This window comes from Lactuca serriola, chromosome 5 (genome assembly GCF_051521515.1).
Source record: "Lactuca serriola cultivar US96UC23 chromosome 5, Lser_US96UC23_V15, whole genome shotgun sequence".
Classification (NCBI taxonomy): Eukaryota; Viridiplantae; Streptophyta; class Magnoliopsida; order Asterales; family Asteraceae; genus Lactuca; species Lactuca serriola.
In genome coordinates, this window is record NC_136412.1 from 241,258,329 (window position 1) to 241,278,415 (window position 20,087).

At 38.1% G+C, this 20,087-nt stretch overlaps 1 long non-coding RNA gene across 6 annotated transcripts in view; it reads right to left on the reverse strand.

Moving 5' to 3' along the window:
- LOC145053832 (uncharacterized) overlaps window positions 1-19,048 on the reverse strand; it is a 36,534-nt gene extending 17,486 nt beyond the window's left edge. For 2 of the 6 annotated variants that reach the window (XR_013684612.1, XR_013684613.1), the window contains exons 1-3: window positions 18,709-19,048; window positions 17,967-18,043; window positions 17,649-17,717 (exon numbers count right to left, since the gene is read on the reverse strand). This is a non-coding gene — a long non-coding RNA (uncharacterized LOC145053832). Of the gene's footprint in view, window positions 1-3,574; window positions 4,850-16,927; window positions 17,718-17,966; window positions 18,044-18,708 lie in introns of those variants that run through there. The other 4 variants (XR_013684615.1, XR_013684616.1, XR_013684614.1 and 1 more) reach the window with 4 other exon arrangements.
- Between the last annotated feature and the right edge of the window lie 1,039 nt (window positions 19,049-20,087).

Here is a 20,087-nt window from a genome sequence, read left to right on the forward strand (position 1 = left end):
GTGTAACCCTAGATGTGTCAACACTATATAAAGCTCATGTGTTCTCCCAAAATCGGGACTACTAGTGAAACAAGAGGGCTTGGCCAATTTTAGTGTGTTATACTTTCTCTCCAAGTTTACTCCATAGCATCTGGTGTTGTGTGAAGCATTTGAGGCATCACACTTGGAGTGCTAGGCTTACAAGGTTTCAAGGAACATTTACAACAACAAGGTATGTAGTTCTATCTATTATTTAAGTTAAAATTGTTCCCCATGTATGCTAGATAGGATCATAGCCTTGGAAATCAATTTTGCATGATAATTAGACAAACATAGATCCAGGGTTATTAGGGTTGCATGTACACTTAGGAAGTGTTAGAATGCTCAAAACCCATCAATGCTGACCAGCGGCGTTCAGAGCTAAAGTTTCAGGTCAGAGATTTTGTCCTCCTAAAGGTATCCCCATGGAAAGGGGTGATCCGATTTAGGAAATAGGGCAAGCTGGGCCCTAGATACATCCTTTTAGGGTGATCGCATGAGTGAGTAAGGTAGCTTATAGATTGGAGCTGCCTACAGAGTTGAGCCAGATTCATAACGCCTTCCATGTGTCCCAGCTGAGGAAGTGTGTAGCCGATGAGACGGCAGTGGTACCTTTAGAGGACATTCAGGTTGATGGAAGCCTAAACTACATTGAGAGGACGATAGCGATCTTGGATAGGAAAGTGAAGGTCTTAAGGAATAAAGAGGTGCACTTGTTTCAGGTTCAGTGGTAGCATCGGAAGGGATCCGAGTGGACTTGGGAGCCGGAGTCCAAGATTTGTGAGCAGTACCCAGAGTTATTTCCAAAAGATGACTTCGAGGGCAAAGTCTGATTCTAGTGGGGGAGAATTGTAACATCCTGAGACTAGGTATATCTCATTAGCCCTTGTTTTTTTTTTTTTTTTGTAGTTTTCAAGTTTGGCCCTTTAATTGAGAAAAGGTGGTAGCTGAGTACGCAGGGCGTACGCATGTGTACGCTTAGCGTACTTATGTGCGTGTTTTGGACGCAAAAGCCACCTACTACGCTGGGCGTACCCGAGGGTACGCTGTGACAACCCGAAACCTCTATCCTATACACTTAGTCAAATTCAATCAATGTTAAACTTGTTTTGTTGACTTCTTGTGCTATTTAAGGGTTTATTTAAGTGTTCTAAGCTTGAGCATGCCCAAAGTTGAGATTAGGAACGAGTCAGCAAGTCATATAGTGACGAAATCGGGCCATACACACCTTTTGGAGGAGTGTGCGGCCACACACATGGGTGTACGACCATACACACCCCTCCCAGCCACACACCCACCCCTATATAAAGGGTAGACCCCTTTCCTTTCATTCCTTTAACATCTTGGCAGCACACAACACCATTTCTCTCAAGCTTCTTCAACCACCAACCCTCCTAAGGCTTAAAAAACATGAGTAATCCATCCCTTAGCTTGTTGTGCTTGAAGAACCACTTAATCTAAGCCTTGAATCATTGAGTCCCGTCATGTTCATCATCTCTTTGAAGGAGTGTGGCCGCACACCCACATAAGGTGGCCTCACACTCCTAAAAGACCCTCCAAAGTGAGAGTTGGATTTCCATATTCGAGTTGGACATGAACCTAGCTTTGCTACACCTTAGAATTAGCATTTTTGGACATCATCATGTAGGGTGTACGACCGTACACATCTGTGTACGGCCGCACACACCCTTGTGTGGTAGCACACTCCCATGTGTGACCACACACACACCCTAGGACCACAAACTCATTTCTAAGACCCTAAACTTGTACTACAACTCAGTATGGACCTAGAACACTTCATGGATGCAATTATGGACCTTGAAAACACCACAAAAGTACCTTCCTTTATGAGTGTACGGACGCACACCCATTGGGCCACACATCCATGGCCGTACACACCTTTAAGGTGGTCATACACCTCCCTCATGCAATCCTTGAAGCTTCTAGCACTTAATGTAGGTAGTCCTAAGTTCTTAGAGTGGTTCTTCATCACATTTAGTAGAGAAATACCTTCATTTGACTCCTTTATGTGTCATTGCATGTTATTTAGGATCAAATCGTGTTCAAGGCTTCACTTGAACATCCTGCATTCCATATCGATCTTTCATTCAAATCGCCCGAGGTGAGTTCACACCCCTACGTTTTTCCGAGTTTTCATGTTTTCAGGGGGAATACAAGCAAAAGTACAAGGAAACTTGTGCTCAAAAGAAATTATTTTGTTTAAGATAATTATATTTTCAATATTCTTTTAACATGGAAAACAGTTTTACCAAACGATTAACAAATCAACTCGTAGAAATAGTTTTCTAAACTAGAGTAATGAACTTATGAATCATGTAGCAAAATGTATCATTTTATAAAGGATTCATGTTAATCACTAAAGTATTTTATATATTATTACTTGTAAATTTGTTACTCTAAGTTGGAGACACGTCCTTGGTAACACTCACCACAAGAAACAAAGTGTAGGACTAGCACTTGTGACCAGAATCTCTTGTAGGGAGAGCGTGACTGTTGTGTATAGATCTATACGGGACCGACAATCCCCCACCTTGCTGCTAGCTACAGTCGGACCGGCAGGTCTACGAGTGACAAAGTCATAAAGGATATCGGTCGTTGCGGGCCATATCCAGTCAGTTATGGTCATGACACTCACAATCTAGATAGCATAGATTTACTTTTGTAATAATGAATCAAGTAAACTAACCTCAAAGTAATAACCGAATTGATTACTGGAGGGTATTAATAGTACCTTCAGGATTTAGTTCAACACATTTTCTTTTATTAGTTTTATTTATAAAATAGGGCTAATATACCTCACTGGGAGTAACCAGGGTTTTTTTTTTTAAAAGAAAACTACGTTTACCGATATAAGTATGGTAGATACTTGTACACGGATAACCAACCATCAACTTTTAGGGAAAATATAGGATTTTCCCAGGATAACTCGGCTATTCATAAACGAATTGTTTTTTACATGTAACTAACGGATATTCATATTTATTCCACGACTCCTTGGATTGTACATACCTTGTATGAATCTGGATGTCATAGAAGGAAGGGTTTTTCAAACACGATTTTCATAAGAAAATATAGGATTTTCTTGAGGAACACTTTTCAAAAGGATTCAAGGAAACATTTTCCATCAAAAATAAATGCTTATGAACTCACCAGCTTTATGCTGATATTCTTTCAAAACAGTTTGTATTCTCAGGGAATTAGTAAACAGGTACTTCCAGCCTTTTGGAGAAGTCAGCGCGTTAGAGTCATGTCTTTCGATTTTACTTTTGTCATGAACAAAACTATGTACTAAGACAATGTAAACCTTATTCATATATGTATTCAATGTTTGGTTGTGTTTACTATGCTTGCTATGATACAACTGTTGTGATACTACGCATGACGTCAACCACCTCTGAACGTTTCCGCCGTTCCGGTTTGGGGGTGTGACATACACTGGGCGTACTAGGCTCATAGTGAAAATCCTAATTGTGGGCTGTGTCCCTATTTAAGGAACATGATGGCCTCATTTCTGGCCACCATTTCCAGTCATCAATTCCCCTCAAAACCCTAATTTCCATTGTCTTAGCTTGAGTGGCCATTTTAAGTTTTTAAGTGTTCTTGTGGGATTCTTTGAGTGAAGAAGGAGCTTTGAAAAAGAATAGAGTTGGAGTTCAAGCTTTTGATCTGAGTTTCCCTGTGGTTGGTGCATCAATTGAAGGTATAAAGCTCAAAGTTTTCTCATTGTTTTGATTTGTGCATATTACGGTTCATTTTAGGGTTTATGTCCCAAAGCTTGAAGCTTTATGACTTTGTTGAACTCCATAGCCTAATACTTGTCCCTTTAAGTGTCTCTAGCGGAGTGGACTCATAAAAATGTAATCTTGGACGTCAAGATCTCCCCATGCATGATATATGAGCACTTTTGTGAGTAAGGACTGAAAGTTTATGGGTTTTAGACTTTCTCAGCCATGCACATGTTTAAAGTCACGAACTTTATGGAGTATTAGCCCTTAGTGAGTCCATATTTGAGATTATGGCTATGGTCTTAACGGATTAAGACTAGGAGAGTGGGAAAAGTAAGTTTGGGATGTACGTTGAGCGTACTACCAGATACGTGCAGCGTAGTGTCAAAGATTCCCTATGCATGCATGGAGAATTAGTACGCCCAACGTAAAGGGTTGTACGCCCAACGTACGCGCTTGATGTTGACCTTTGTTGAATTTTAGGGTTTGGTCAAACTGTGGACTTTAGAGGCCATAGAAGGGTAAAATGGTCTTTTATCCTTCTGAGAATTAGTAGTGGGTTTAGCCTAACATCTATGCGGGTCGTTTATTAATTAGAGTACTTACAGTATATGTTAGGCGGAGGCTAGACCGGTGATTTGAGTACGAGACATACCCGATTTACTTACGAGGTGTGTCTTCTCACTATACTTACTTGAGTTGTGACATTGTGTGACCTGAGGGTCTTGAATGCTTATACTGAGTTTTGTGATACTATGCATTATGTCTTTCTGATTATGCGATATATTATTCTGAGCTTTATTTAATTAGGATCGGAGGGTCTGAATCCGAGTTATGGGACCGGAGGGTGTCACACCCCCAAACCGGAAGGGCGGAAATGTTCGGGGGCGGATCATTTCATGTGCAATATCATAACAATTGGATATAAATGAAACATAGCAACACAAACATTCATACATTAATATTTAGTTTACATTGTTTACAACACTTGTTCTGTTCAAAAGTTCAACACGAATAACAAAAGTAGAAAACATAATGTAGCGACACCGGGCCTCGAACGTGGTGAATACCTGTCTACTAGATCCCTGAGAATACAAGTCGTTTTGAAAAGCGTCAACTATAAAGTTGGTGAGTTCATAAGCATATTTTTTGGTAAAACGTTGTAATATCTTTGTTCATAATACGTTGTAAAACTCCATAAAATTCGATATTTTCTATAAAAAGTAGTTTGTGAGTCTCGTTATAAAATCCTTGTTTGTATCAGAAATAAGGTATTCCCAGAAAATCCTATATTCTCTGTATAAAAAGAGGGTTGTGGTCTTAAAACCCTAAGACTGAAGTTGTGAAAATTAGTTTACATAATATACGAAACATAGTTTTGTATTTTAGAAAACTAATGGGGTGTATATCCTTCACTTGTAAAGTACAAATATATAGTTTCAGAAAAATCCAATATTTTGTTAAAGGTGAACTGTGGTCTTAAACCCTAAGACCGAGATGGAAGAATGTATAATACGGAAAATAGTTTATAACCTCATTTCTTTTAATAAAGCTAATGAAGTATAAGTTTTCCGTAAACCAGGTCTTAAAATCCCAAGACCAGAATGGAGGTGAATATCATATAGAAAGTAGTTTTTAATTTCATTTCTTTTAATAAAACTAATGAAGTATAGGCTTCAAGTAAATCTGTTAAGGCTCTTGTGAGACGCTTTTATTCGTACCTTCCTAGCGTACATGGTAAGTCCTGTTAGTTATAATTAGAGTCTCCTGGAGGGAGAGCGGAAGTTTGTGTATATATTTATACGGGGTTCACACCCCACACCTTAGCTGTTCGCTACAGCTAGACTAGGCCAGTCTAGGGTGACATATATCTTATTTTTAAACTGATGTCTGTAAAACGACAAACCAGGCATATCAGTCATATTAGTATGGTTATAATGACTCACAAAGGGAATAACAAAAAGATTTTTGATTTACGAGAAACCTATACTTCATTATTTTTGATTTACGTGGATGGAAACGTACATACATATAAGGCACGATTGGGTGCAAAGGGCTTTACACAAACTCCCGGAGTTGACTATGATGAGACATTCTCACCAGTTGCGAAGATAAAATCTATTAGAGTGATGCTAGCAATTGCCGCATTTCATGATTATGAGATTTGGCAAATGGATGTCAAAACCGCTTTCCTTAATGGGAAGTTGGCTGAGGATGTTTACATGGCTCAGCCAGAGGGTTTTGTCAATCCGAAGCATCCAAATAGAGTGTGTAAGCTTGAGAAGTCCATTTATGGACTTAAGCAAGCGTCTCGTAGATGTAATCTTTGCTTCGATGAGAAAGTCAAAGAGTTTGGATTTGTACGAAGAGAAGATGAATCATGTGTATATGTCAAAGCCAGTGGGAGTATAGTAAGCTTCCTCGTTCTGTATGTCGACGACATACTACTCATAGGAAACGACGTCCCGACTCTGCAGGAGGTTAAGTCCTGGCTCGGGAAGTGCTTCGCTATGAAGGACCTCGGAGAGGCTTCCTATATTTTGGGAATAAGGATAATGAGAGAACGGAGTAAGAGACTAATAGGACTTAGTCAGAACACTTACTTAGAAAAGGTGCTAAAACGTTTTAGTATGGAAAACTCGAAGAAGGGAGAATTACCGATACAAAGTAATGCCAAGTTGAGTAAGACTCAAAGTCCGAGTACCGAAGCTGAAATAGCATAAATGAGCTGAGTTCCATACGTTTCCGCAGTTGGCTCAATCATGTATTCTATGACTTGTACTCGCCCTGATGTAGCCTTTGCTTTGAGCATGGTTAGTAGATATCAAGGGAACCCTGGTAGAGCCCATTGGATTGCGGTCAAGAATATCCTTAAGTACCTTCGAAGGACGAAGGAATGGTTCTTAGTCCTTGGAGGGAGTGATGACTTGAAGGTGCGAGGGTATAGTGACGCCAGCTTTCAGACCGACAGGGACAACTACCGTTCGCAGTCGGGTTGGGTCTTTACCCTGAATGGAGGAGAAATAACTTGGAAAAATTCCAAGCAAGAAACTGTAGCTGATTCAACGTGTGAATCAGAGTACACTGCAGCGAGCAAAGCGTCGAAGGAGGCAATATGGTTGAAGAACTTCATCGGTGATCTTGGAGTTGTACCTGCCATAAAGGAGCCTATGGAGATTTTCTGTGATAATGAAGGAGCGGTTGCCTTGACCAAGGAACCAAGGGATCATGGTAGATCTTGACATATCGACAGAAAATATCACTTTATTAGACATCGTGTAGAAGAAGGACAACTTGTGGTGAAGAGGATATCATCAGAAGATAACCCAACAGATCCGCTTACGAAGGGACTGAGTAGGGTTAGGCACTTGCAACATGCTAGGAGTATTGGGCTGAAGGATGATATTATTATAGATTAGATAGTATTAGAAACGTAAAATAGATAAATGTAATTAACATTTGATGATTAAATAAAAGAGTATTATTTATGAGTAATGTTACTGTCTTATGTTAATTGTTTAACTATTGTTTCACTTTGCATGTTTTGACTTCCAAAATAATTGAGTTTATTAAGAATAATCGAATTATTCAAATTGTCCACAATCGTTCATATGTTGGAAGTAGGTATGAATGAAGATTGTCATGAATTGGTGTGTAGATTGTCTAAATGGTATTAGACATAGCAAAAGTTTGCTGCAACGTTCATGAGTGCTTATGAACTGGTTTTGAGCATTGGAACAAACCCGCGCTTGCTGGAATCACCTTATGGAATGTGATAAAAGGGTGATCGCGAGACGATAATATCATATGATCTTAAAACCTAGATATATATGGTTTGTTATTTGTTAATTGGTTATACATTGATAATGCGAAACCGCATCAGTAACTGATGTTATAAAACGTATGGTTGTGTATAGTTGATTAATGAATAAGTAAATGCATATAAGTCGAAGTTTATATGTTACTTTTATCCTAGGAGGGTAAAAGCGATATCTCGGCCGCTCGATGAATTTGACTTATGTGCCGGGCCCGGTCAGAACTAAATTGATGTGTTCGATTAAGTTCTATGTCAAATAAATCTGAGATCGAGAAACCAAATGCTAGACAATTGATTCCATAAGAAATGTCTGCATGATATCTAAACAGAGGGCTGTACGATCCCTTATCTGAAGGACAAGATTGATTAGATCAGAGTTTGACAGCGTCTTTGAGAGTTATGATTGCTAATCGGATTATACTTGTGTATATAGTTACTAGACTTATCCAAGTGGGAGACTGTTGGAATAGTGTCTAAGGCTGCAACTATATTAGGCAAGTATTTGACCCGGTTGTGCATGGTCCTTTTGGGTTGCCTTCACCATAGCAACTTGACAGGATGATTTATTATGAGAGAAGGAATATTATTAATATATTATGAGAGTAATATAAGGAATAATAATATTGTTATTTGATTAATATAAGTCATAAATTAATTAGGAATTAATTTGGTGACTTAAAGAGATTAATTGAATAAAGGGGCATAAACTGTCAATTGTATGATAGTTGTACTTTGGGCTATAAATCCCTTATGGATAAAGGGGGACGGTTTTAAGGACTATGGATAGGCCTTGAAATTGTCCAAAGGCTTATCAGTTAGGGTATTGGATTGCTTAGGGCCTAAGTTATCCAATTAGGGTTTAAGGGTGAAACCCTAGGAGCCTTACAAGTATAAATAGACCCTAAGGGTTAAGGGAATCGACACCTATGCTCTAATAAGAAACCCTGGCCGATTTTGATCCCCTCTCCTCTCTCTCAAATCATCCTCTTGCTAGTTGTTGTTTGTAAGCCATTAGAGGAGTGGCAATTGTGACTCTAAAGCTCCAAGGACAAGAAGATCAAGCAAGTGATTCAAGGTAAACTTCTAATTCTGATTTCTTATTGTTATTATACTCTATTAGTCATTAGAAGTCTTGGATTCAATGCATGTTCAATTAGAGAAACCTAGATCCAAGTATTAGGGTTCGCATGTGCACATAGGAATGTACATATGGCTAAAACCCATCAGTGGTATCAGAGCCTAGTGGTATCAGAGCCTAGGAATGTACTTTGAAATTTATGTTTTGTGATTAAAAGTTTAATTAGACAATTTAAATTTCAAACCCTAGAATTTTACAAGTTTAAAATTCAACCCTATACTAATATGATATTACAAGATTAATATATATATATATATATATATATATATATATATATATATATATATATATATGTATGTATGTATGTATAATTAAAATGCTAGTCTTACCGTTAGTAGGCCTCATTCACGAAGCCGGTCTATAAGGTGGGTATAAGGTTGTTGCCTATAAAATGGCGCTTAGTGGGTGTACACTCACACCCACCGCTTGCTTGATCGGTGGAGGGTCGTTAGCCGAACAGGTAGGATAGGGCAGCCTCATCTTCTCATTAAAAGTATAATATGAAATACAAAGTAACTACATGTTTTTCAAAAAAAATCCCAATCTTAGTTACTTTAGGAAAAGTGAATTGATGCAATCCCATGAAATTACACTTTGCACCCTTGCTAAGAAGTTAGTGGAGCGTGTGTGGTTTACCGGCACACTAATTGGTTCTAAGCAAAGGTGGCAAAGGGTGATTCATTGTTTATCATAGTTCGATGGAGCGTGTGTGGTTTATCGGCACATCGAATAGGTGATTGTTACAATGAAGGCACCATGTGAATTTGCATGGTAATTCACACCCACTTTGTAATCCTCGGTATCCCAGTCACAAACGAGAGGGGCATATCGAGATTTAAACATGCCATTGAAAAGTTTCAATGAATCTCATCCAAACCTAGGAATTCTCAATACATTTAGAACTTAAAGTTATGTTTTCATGGTGGAGAATTAGTGAATCGTCATTCACTTACCTTCAAATTGTTTGCATGTTAGATTACGGCATTCCTTTTCTAATATGTAAATATTGTTGTTGGATCCTAGCCCTAATTTTTCTTATTGGGTGATAATTAGGGATTCGAATTCTAATCTATCTTTGTCCTTTCTATTTGTAAATGTCGAACGCGAACAACGCTGCTGCTAGCTTGTTCACATTGATGAGCCTTTGCTAAAAGGTGACTTTCGATGGAACGAACTTTAGCGAATGGATAAGATACATTCGCATAATTGCTCGCTACAAGGACAAGGAGTATGTCCTCGATGAGAAGCTCGAAAAGATCAACCCAGAAATCGCTACTCCGGCAGAAATGACTGCTTTTGAAACTCATGAGCGTGATGCAATGAAGATCCATTGCATCATGATAGCCACAATGAACGCCGAATTCCAAAAGTCCTATGAGGACATGTATCCGTACGAAATGCACCAAGACTTGTTGGAGAGATACCACCAAAATGCGAGGCAGGAGCGTTACTAGATTTTCACTAACATGATCTCCGCCAAAATGGATCATAGAGAATCTCTAACCGTGCACCTGCAAAATATGCAAAGGTATGTCGATCGTCTTCGCAAGTTGAATGTTGACTTTGGGGAAGACTTGGCGATCGACATGGTGCTTCACTCTTTGCCTCCGTGTTACAATCAATTTAGGATGACCTACCACATGAAAAAAGAAGAAGTCATCCTAAGTAAGATCCAAGGTCTCCTTAGGGTTGCTGAAAGCAACCTCAAGGACAAGTCTGTTGCACTCACTCCCAATCCACCCGCTGCTCCTGTTTTGGCCATTGGGCAAGGAAGAGGCAAGAAGAGGAAGGCTCCGTCTAAGAGCCACCGCAAGGGAAAGTCCTGAGATGGTTCCTCTTCTAGTGGGACCAAAGTTGATCCCGCTAAGCCTAACCCTAACCCAAAGGAGGCAGAGTGCCACCACTGCCACAAAATAGGGCATTGGAAGAGAAGCTGCCCAGACTACCTGCAAGCCATCAGGGAAGGAAAGATCAAGCCGTCTTTCGCAGGTATATACATAATTAAATCTAATGATTCATCTCATGTTGTTTCTTGGGTCCTTGATACCGGTTGTGGTTACCACATTTGTTCTGAATTGCAGGGACTAAGAAGAAATAGGGATGTGGAGCATGGAAGAATAAATCTAATCATGGGGAACAGAAGATCGTCGCCTGTGACCAAGATTGGAGTGTATTCGTTAGTGCTTAGGAATGGTTTATGTTTAGATTTGAACAATTGTTGCTATTCGCTAGAAATGGCAAGAAACATCATTTCATTTCATGGTTTGTTTAGACAAGGATTTAGATTTTCTTTTAATAATGAGAATGGTTCTATTTGTGCTTATCTAAATGGTGTCTTATATTTTGAAGCAATACCATGTAATGGAATTTATGAAACTGTTATGATTGTAGATAACTTAGGAAATGATGTTTTATGCATGGATTCTTCCAATGGTATGGATAGAGCATCCTTGTGGCATTGTCGTCTTGGACATGTCAACAAGAAGTGCATAGCCCAACTCCAAAAGGATGGAGTGTTGGAGTCATTCGACCTTAGGGAAGATGACGCATGTGAGTCTTGTTTACTTGGAAAGATGACCAAGTCACCCTTCACTAGTACATGTGAAAGGAGTGATGGTCTATTGGACCTCATACATATCGATGTATGTGGACCGTTTAGATCAACCACAAAGGATGGGAACCGCTTCTATGTGACTTTTACCGATGACTATAGTAGATATGGGTATATCTACTTAATCAAGCAAAAGTCAGAAACGTTTGAAAAGTTCAAAGAGTTCAAGAATGAAGTGGAGAATCAATTGGGCAGGAAAATCAAGATGCTTCGATCCGATCGAGGAGGAGAATATCTAAGTCTTGAATTCCACGACTATCTCAAGGCGTGTGGAATAGTTTCACAATTGACGCCACCTAGGACACCACAGTTGAATGGTGTGGCAGAAAGGCATAATCGAACCTTGTTAGACATGGTTCGCTCTATGATGAGTCGTGCTTCACTACCTATCTCATTCTGGGGGTATGCCTTAGAGACTGCCGCCCATATCCTTAACCGAGTCCCTACTAAGAAGGTTGCCAAAACACCTCGCGAGATGTGGACAGGGAAAGCTCCCTCATTAGCACATATCAAGGTTTGGGGTTGAGAGGCTTTCCTAAGACGAGATACTCACGACAAGCTCGAACCTCGTAGTGAGCGATGTATTTTCATCGGCTACCCGCCGAAATCCTTTGGATATCTCTTCTATAGACCGAAGGACAATGTTGTCTTTGTTGCGAGGAGAGGAGTTTTCCGAGAGCGAGAAATCATAAGCCAAGGAGACAGTGGGAGGCAAATCGAGCTCGAATAGATTCAAGAGTCGATAGATGAAGGAACCTCAACCGCTGGCACTCAACCTGAGGAGGAAACTCCGGTTGAACCGATTGACGAGTCATTACCTCTTAGACGTTCTGAAAGAGTTAGAGTTCAACCCCAGTTTTATGGTTTTCATATTACTACCGAAGGGGATACGTATATTAGTGATGGTACACTAATAAATCTAGATTAACCTAATAGCTATAAGGAAGCCATGGCAGGCCCGGAGTCTGCAAAATAGAAAGAGGCAATGGACAGCGAGATCCAGTCCATGTATGACAACCAAGTTTGGAATTTGGTTGATAATGTGCCCGGACGTAAGACCGTTAGGTGCAAATGGATCTTCAAGAAGAAGACCGACGTGGATGGAAACGTACATACATATAAGGCACGATTGGGTGCGAAGGGCTTTACTCAAACTCCCGGAGTTGACTATGATGAGACATTCTCACCAGTTGCGAAGATAAAATCTATTAGAGTGATGCTAGCAATTGCCGCATTTCATGATTATGAGATTTGGCAAATGGATGTCAAAACCGCTTTCCTTAATGGGAAGTTGACTGAGGATGTTTACATGGCTCAGCCAGAGGGTTTTGTCAATCCGAAGCATCCAAATAGAGTGTGTAAGCTTGAGAAGTCCATTTATGGACTTAAGCAAGCGTCTCGTAGATGTAATCTTTGCTTCGATGAGAAAGTCAAAGAGTTTGGATTTGTACGAAGCGAAGATGAATCATGTGTATATGTCAAAGCCAGTGGGAGTATAGTAAGCTTCCTCGTTCTGTATGTCGACGACATACTACTCATAGGAAACGACGTCCCGACTCTGCAGGAGGTTAAGTCCTGGCTCGGGAAGTGCTTCGCTATGAAGGACCTCGGAGAGGCTTCCTATATTTTGGGAATAAGGATAATGAGAGAACGGAGTAAGAGACTAATAGGACTTAGTCAGAACACTTACTTAGAAAAGGTGCTAAAACGTTTTAGTATGGAAAACTCGAAGAAGGGAGAATTACCGATACAAAGTAATGCCAAGTTGAGTAAGACTCAAAGTCCGAGTACCGAAGCTGAAATAGCATAAATGAGCTGAGTTCCATACGTTTCCGCAGTTGGCTCAATCATGTATTCTATGACTTGTACTCGCCCTGATGTAGCCTTTGCTTTGAGCATGGTTAGTAGATATCAAGGGAACCCTGGTAGAGCCCATTGGATTGCGGTCAAGAATATCCTTAAGTACCTTCGAAGGACGAAGGAATGGTTCTTAGTCCTTGGAGGGAGTGATGACTTGAAGGTGCGAGGGTATAGTGACGCCAGCTTTCAGACCGACAGGGACAACTACCGTTCGCAGTCGGGTTGGGTCTTTACCCTGAATGGAGGAGAAATAACTTGGAAAAATTCCAAGCAAGAAACTGTAGCTGATTCAACGTGTGAATCAGAGTACACTGCAGCGAGCAAAGCGTCGAAGGAGGCAATATGGTTGAAGAACTTCATCGGTGATCTTGGAGTTGTACCTGCCATAAAGGAGCCTATGGAGATTTTCTGTGATAATGAAGGAGCGGTTGCCTTGACCAAGGAACCAAGGGATCATGGTAGATCTTGACATATCGACAGAAAATATCACTTTATTAGACATCGTGTAGAAGAAGGACAACTTGTGGTGAAGAGGATATCATCAGAAGATAACCCAACAGATCCGCTTACGAAGGGACTGAGTAGGGTTAGGCACTTGCAACATGCTAGGAGTATTGGGCTGAAGGATGATATTATTATAGATTAGATAGTATTAGAAACGTAAAATAGATAAATGTAATTAACATTTGATGATTAAATAAAAGAGTATTATTTATGAGTAATGTTACTGTCTTATGTTAATTGTTTAACTATTGTTTCACTTTGCATGTTTTGACTTCCAAAATAATTGAGTTTATTAAGAATAATCGAATTATTCAAATTGTCCACAATCGTTCATATGTTGGAAGTAGGTATGAATGAAGATTGTCATGAATTGGTGTGTAGATTGTCTAAATGGTATTAGACATAGCAAAAGTTTGCTGCAACGTTCATGAGTGCTTATGAACTGGTTTTGAGCATTGGAACAAACCCGCGCTTGCTGGAATCACCTTATGGAATGTGATAAAAGGGTGATCGCGAGACGATAATATCATATGATCTTAAAACCTAGATATATATGGTTTGTTATTTGTTAATTGGTTATACATTGATAATGCGAAACCGCATCAGTAACTGATGTTATAAAACGTATGGTTGTGTATAGTTGATTAATGAATAAGTAAATGCATATAAGTCGAAGTTTATATGTTACTTTTATCCTAGGAGGGTAAAAGCGATATCTCGGCCGCTCGATGAATTTGACTTATGTGCCGGGCCCGGTCAGAACTAAATTGATGTGTTCGATTAAGTTCTATGTCAAATAAATCTGAGATCGAGAAACCAAATGCTAGACAATTGATTCCATAAGAAATGTCTGCATGATATCTAAACAGAGGGCTGTACGATCCCTTATCTGAAGGACAAGATTGATTAGATCAGAGTTTAACAGCGTCTTTGAGAGTTATGATTGCTAATCGGATTATACTTGTGTATATAGTTACTAGACTTATCCAAGTGGGAGACTGTTGGAATAGTGTCTAAGGCTGCAACTATATTAGGCAAGTATTTGACCCGGTTGTGCATGGTCCTTTTGGGTTGCCTTCACCATAGCAACTTGACAGGATGATTTATTATGAGAGAAGGAATATTATTAATATATTATGAGAGTAATATAAGGAATAATAATATTGTTATTTGATTAATATAAGTCATAAATTAATTAGGAATTAATTTGGTGACTTAAAGAGATTAATTGAATAAAGGGGCATAAACTGTCAATTGTATGATAGTTGTACTTTGGGCTATAAATCCCTTATGGATAAAGGGGGATGGTTTTAAGGACTATGGATAGGCCTTGAAATTGTCCAAAGGCTTATCAGTTAGGGTATTGGATTGCTTAGGGCCTAAGTTATCCAATTAGGGTTTAAGGGTGAAACCCTAGGAGCCTTACAAGTATAAATAGACCCTAAGGGTTAAGGGAATCGACACCTATGCTCTAATAAGAAACCCTGGCCGATTTTGATCCCCTCTCCTCTCTCTCAAATCATCCTCTTGCTAGTTGTTGTTTGTAAGCCATTAGAGGAGTGGCAATTGTGACTCTAAAGCTCCAAGGACAAGAAGATCAAGCAAGTGATTCAAGGTAAACTTCTAATTCTGATTTCTTATTGTTATTATACTCTATTAGTCATTAGAAGTCTTGGATTCAATTCATGTTCAATTAGAGAAACCTAGATCCAAGTATTAGGGTTCGCATGTGCACATAGGAATGTACATATGGCTAAAACCCATCAAATTGAATGCACTCCTGGCTAGTTAATAGGAAGCACGCATTAGACACTTTGTTTTGGAAGTTTTAGCACAATATCCCACTAAGGCCATCAACCTTGAGTGCATACTAGCTAAAAACGTAAGAACACTTAAGGAAATAACCCAAGAACTGTGAACACATTCACTTGGGCCACCCTTGGTCGTAAACCCTTCCCATTGGGCCATAAATGGTCGTGGACACATCAAAGAGGCCTTAGTTTGGGCGTGAACAACCCTTAGTGGACCTTACTTGACCATGAACACCTTTAAGGAATCAACCTCTGGCATAAACTCCTTAAGGAGGCAAGCTTTGGGCGTAAACTCCATGGTGGACCACCTAGTGGGCGTAAACACTTTAAAGAACCAACGTTTGAGGGGTAAACTCCTTAGGAAACAAATGCTTGGGTGTAAACACCTTCCTAGGGAGCATCTTTGGCATAAACACCTTTCTGGGAAGGAATCTTTGGCGTAAACACCATCCTAGGAAGCATGTGGGGCGTAAACACATGTGTTCACACACGTTTACAGATTGAAATAGAGAAAAGCAAGCATTTGACTTTAAGATGTGATGTCCTTTGACATTTTCCCAAGCATTCACAGATCTCTACGTATTACCCACCAGTAATTCAAGCAAACATCAAATCACCCTCTTTTCCTATATAATGAACGTAAAACCTTCCTTATCACTCATATTCTTCCTTTATGAACGAAAACTACTCCTCATTTATCATATTCACCTTCTGTGAACTCCTAAATTGCTCTCAAACGTATTCAAGCTCCAAGTCTTATTTCTTCAAAGCATCCGATAGATTCTTGTAAGTATCTTATATATGGCTATTGATTCTCCATATTATTTTGTTTATTTCATCATATTTACACATAAAATTATGTGTTAATATTCTTAGGATATTCTAAGGTTCAAAGAGTTTACTAAACTCTTCAAGTGTTAGGACTTGAAAACTTCTCAACATCTCTTCAAATCATCCACCAAACCAAGGTGAGCTTCATACCCCCACATTTTCAAGCTTTTCTATGTTTTAGGGGGGGGGGGATACAAGTCAAACTATGTTTATTCCACAAATAACTACAAATTTTTCATCGTTATGTTAAGGATAAATTATTATTTGTACAAGTTATGGTATTCTCTAGTTTTGAGATAAATATGGTGATATGTATATATCTATCAGCAAAACTAACATGATCAATGTTATAAAATCATAAGAAAAGCTAAGATCCGTAAACTACATGGTTTTTGGGAACCTTTATCTAAAAGATAGTTTTACTAGTAAGCTATGGTACAGTATAGTCATTTGCTAATCTAGTGGGTTTAATACCTAAGTACTATGTTTTGATTTCATATTTTTCATGCTGAACACACCCTTATATTTATATAATAGAGTATATAAATAATTTCAAACCAATAAGATAAACTATAATCGGTATAGTTTGGAAGTCACGAACTACGTTTTCAAAGATACTTCTAATTATTTAAGGGTATAACTATCCTGTTTTTACAAGAAAAGGAGTCATAGCTCATGTAAATCTGTTAAGGCTCTTATGAGACGCTTTTAGTCGTACCTACCTAGCATACGTGGTAAGTCTTGTTAGTTATAATGAGAGTCTCCTGGAGGGAGAGTGGGAGTTTGTGTATAGATCTATAAGGGTTTGACACCCCACACCTTAGCTATTCGCTACAGCTAGACTAGGCCAGTCTAGGGTGACAAATATATTATTTTGAAATTGACACATTGGTATCAGAGCTAGGGCACAGGTCGATGTGTTCGATAGGGACATCGAGCCCTATAATGGGGGGTGAAGGTGGGTTGCACCTGTTCCCACATCGGTTGGGAAGGAGAACAAATCATTCCTTATAACGTTTGTGGATACCTTCCCTAACATAACATGTTTTAAAGCCATGAGGGTTGCAGATCCCATAAGAACTCTGCAGTTAAGCGTGCTCGGGCGAGAGTAATCCAGGGATGGGTGACCCCTTGGGAAGTTTTCGTGTCGGGAGCCCAAAGCGGACAATATTGTCATACGTGCCAAAGGGGGATGTTATCGAATGGTCTCCACAACCGAACCACAATCAGACAACAATGTAACCAAAATTAAGTTTATAAGCCAAAACAGAACTAACAATCAAAGACCTCCTCATAGTTTGATGATACCTACTCTAGGTTCGATTTGGCAAAATGCATAAACACCTCAAAATCCAAGCTTGTTTGACGTCAATGCTTATACCTAAATAAAAAAAACAACAAAATATGTTAACGACAACAATCGTTAGCTTTATATTTTCTTACGCTTGACAGGATATCACATGTCTTTTCTATAAACAAAAGATTAACCGCTAAGTCACTGCCCCACATTTTTGGATGCCACAAAAATTGGAAACTTTGTTCTCATGAAATTTTAGAGCCACAAACTAGAAAAATAATATACTAAATAACTCATGGTTTATGAATAATTGAACATGATATTGAAGCTTACATTATTGTGGCATAATTTTCATTTTGACAAAAGTAATTCCCCATGCATAACTCACAACTAATACAATTTTGTTGGACCTGCAGAAAGCAAAAATGTTGAACCACAAATCATGTATGTTTAATGAATTCAAGTGGTTCTCATCGTTAATCCAGAGGTATTCTGGTTTGTGGAATGATGTAGAAAGTTAGCAACTAATCCAAATGCACAATTTGAATTTATGTATGAAAAATGGCAATGTTTCAATATTAAGGTAAGAAAATTCTTGTGTTCGCAGAATCCATTCTTCATATATACAAAATTAAGAAACTGATAAGAGTGGGGATTTTGATTTTCTTGATTTTTATTCATTTGAATCATATCATTCACCACAAAAACCAAGTAAATTTCTTGGATCAACAAAAACGTTACAACTTGAATCTAACAGTTAATAATAGAATTATAGTTTTATATATAAAATTAGGCGTTGTGGTCCTAAATCTAAATAGGGTTTTATATAAGGGACGTAATATGCAATAAAAAAAATAAAGGAAAACATATACAATTGAAACCATATTTTAAAGGAGAAAGGAGTGAAATACTGTCTAGCATGGATTGAAATCAGTAAATCACCACTATTTCTTAAAGCAAATCAACCCCTACAATTTTTGAAATCAATTGATTTAAGGTTTATACATTGAAACGGTTAAGAACAAAAACCCAAAATAATATTGAAACAATAAATCAATTTATTGCTGGAACTTACGACGACCAAGAACTGTTTACATCATCGACTTTATTTTGTAAAGGAGTCCGAGAATTTTAATCGATCCCCAAGAGACGAAGATGAAAACGAAGTATGGTTTTTTTTTGTGAACGATGTGGTAGGAGGTATTCTTGAAGAGGAAGTCAAAGTTGTTGTAATGGGAGCGATTAAGGTGGATGAATGGAGGGAGAAGTGTGTGTGAATCAAGAATTCTGGAAGATAAAGCAGATACAACATAACGGATTGTCGATAGGGCAGACTAGATATGATTCAGTGTTAATACTCATGGCGTCGGTTTCCTGGCAGATGATGTGGCATCAAATAAGTAGGGTGAAATTCGTTTTGGAGGCACGACATTAAAAAGGTTTTCATATATATATATATATATATATATATATATATATATATATATATATATATATATATATATATGCCAATCAAATTCACTTATTTTAAGAAACTGATTAATATGTATTATTGAATTAAATATAATTGAAAAATATCATTTTAATTAATTGCAAAGGTATTTTAGTCAATTAATATAGATTTAATAAAGGAAAATTATATTTTTTAAGGAATCATAGATTCTATTAATTTTAAAAATCCGATTTTACGAATTATAATTATTTTAATTCGGGCATTCTAACAGAATATATTGATGGGTATATTCAAAAATAAAAATATTCTTGAACTATAAATAATAAAAAATATTCTTGAACCTATTTCTTGATCGTGACTTTAAAAATTCTTGTAGAGTAACAAATTCTTGAACAATCAATTGAAGGATAAAAACAAAATATACATTATTTCTTATACAATACGGGTAACAATTATTAAGAATTACACTTATTGTTAAAGAATAATACTAAAAAAACTTTCTAAAAGAATAATGTTGCTTATAATCACTTTCAATTTTGCGGTCTGTTCTTCAAGCATCAACTTCTGTGATTCCAACAGAATTGGAATTCATGATTCCATTCCAACCGAATTGATCACTATTTGGAATTTGTGATTCCAGCAGATCATGCGGAAAAATTTGTGATTCCAACAAAATTGGAATTTGTGATTCTAATAGAATTGGAACTTATAGTCTTGTACAACCCCATTGGAAAATCAAACTGATCAGTTGGGTAGTGAATCAAGCCCTAAAATAAGCAGAAGCAACAAATATCATTAACAAAATTAAAGAGACACTTTTGCCTTTGTCAAACTGATCATTTGGGTAGTGAATCAAAAATTTTACCTGTAACTGACACAACTAGAACCTACCATTACCACCCATCATAACCATCAATCATCTCCACCCTTGATCAGATACAAATAAGAAGTCAAGTAGGGTGGAATCATGTGCAAGGTTTTAAAGAGAGAGAGATACTTCT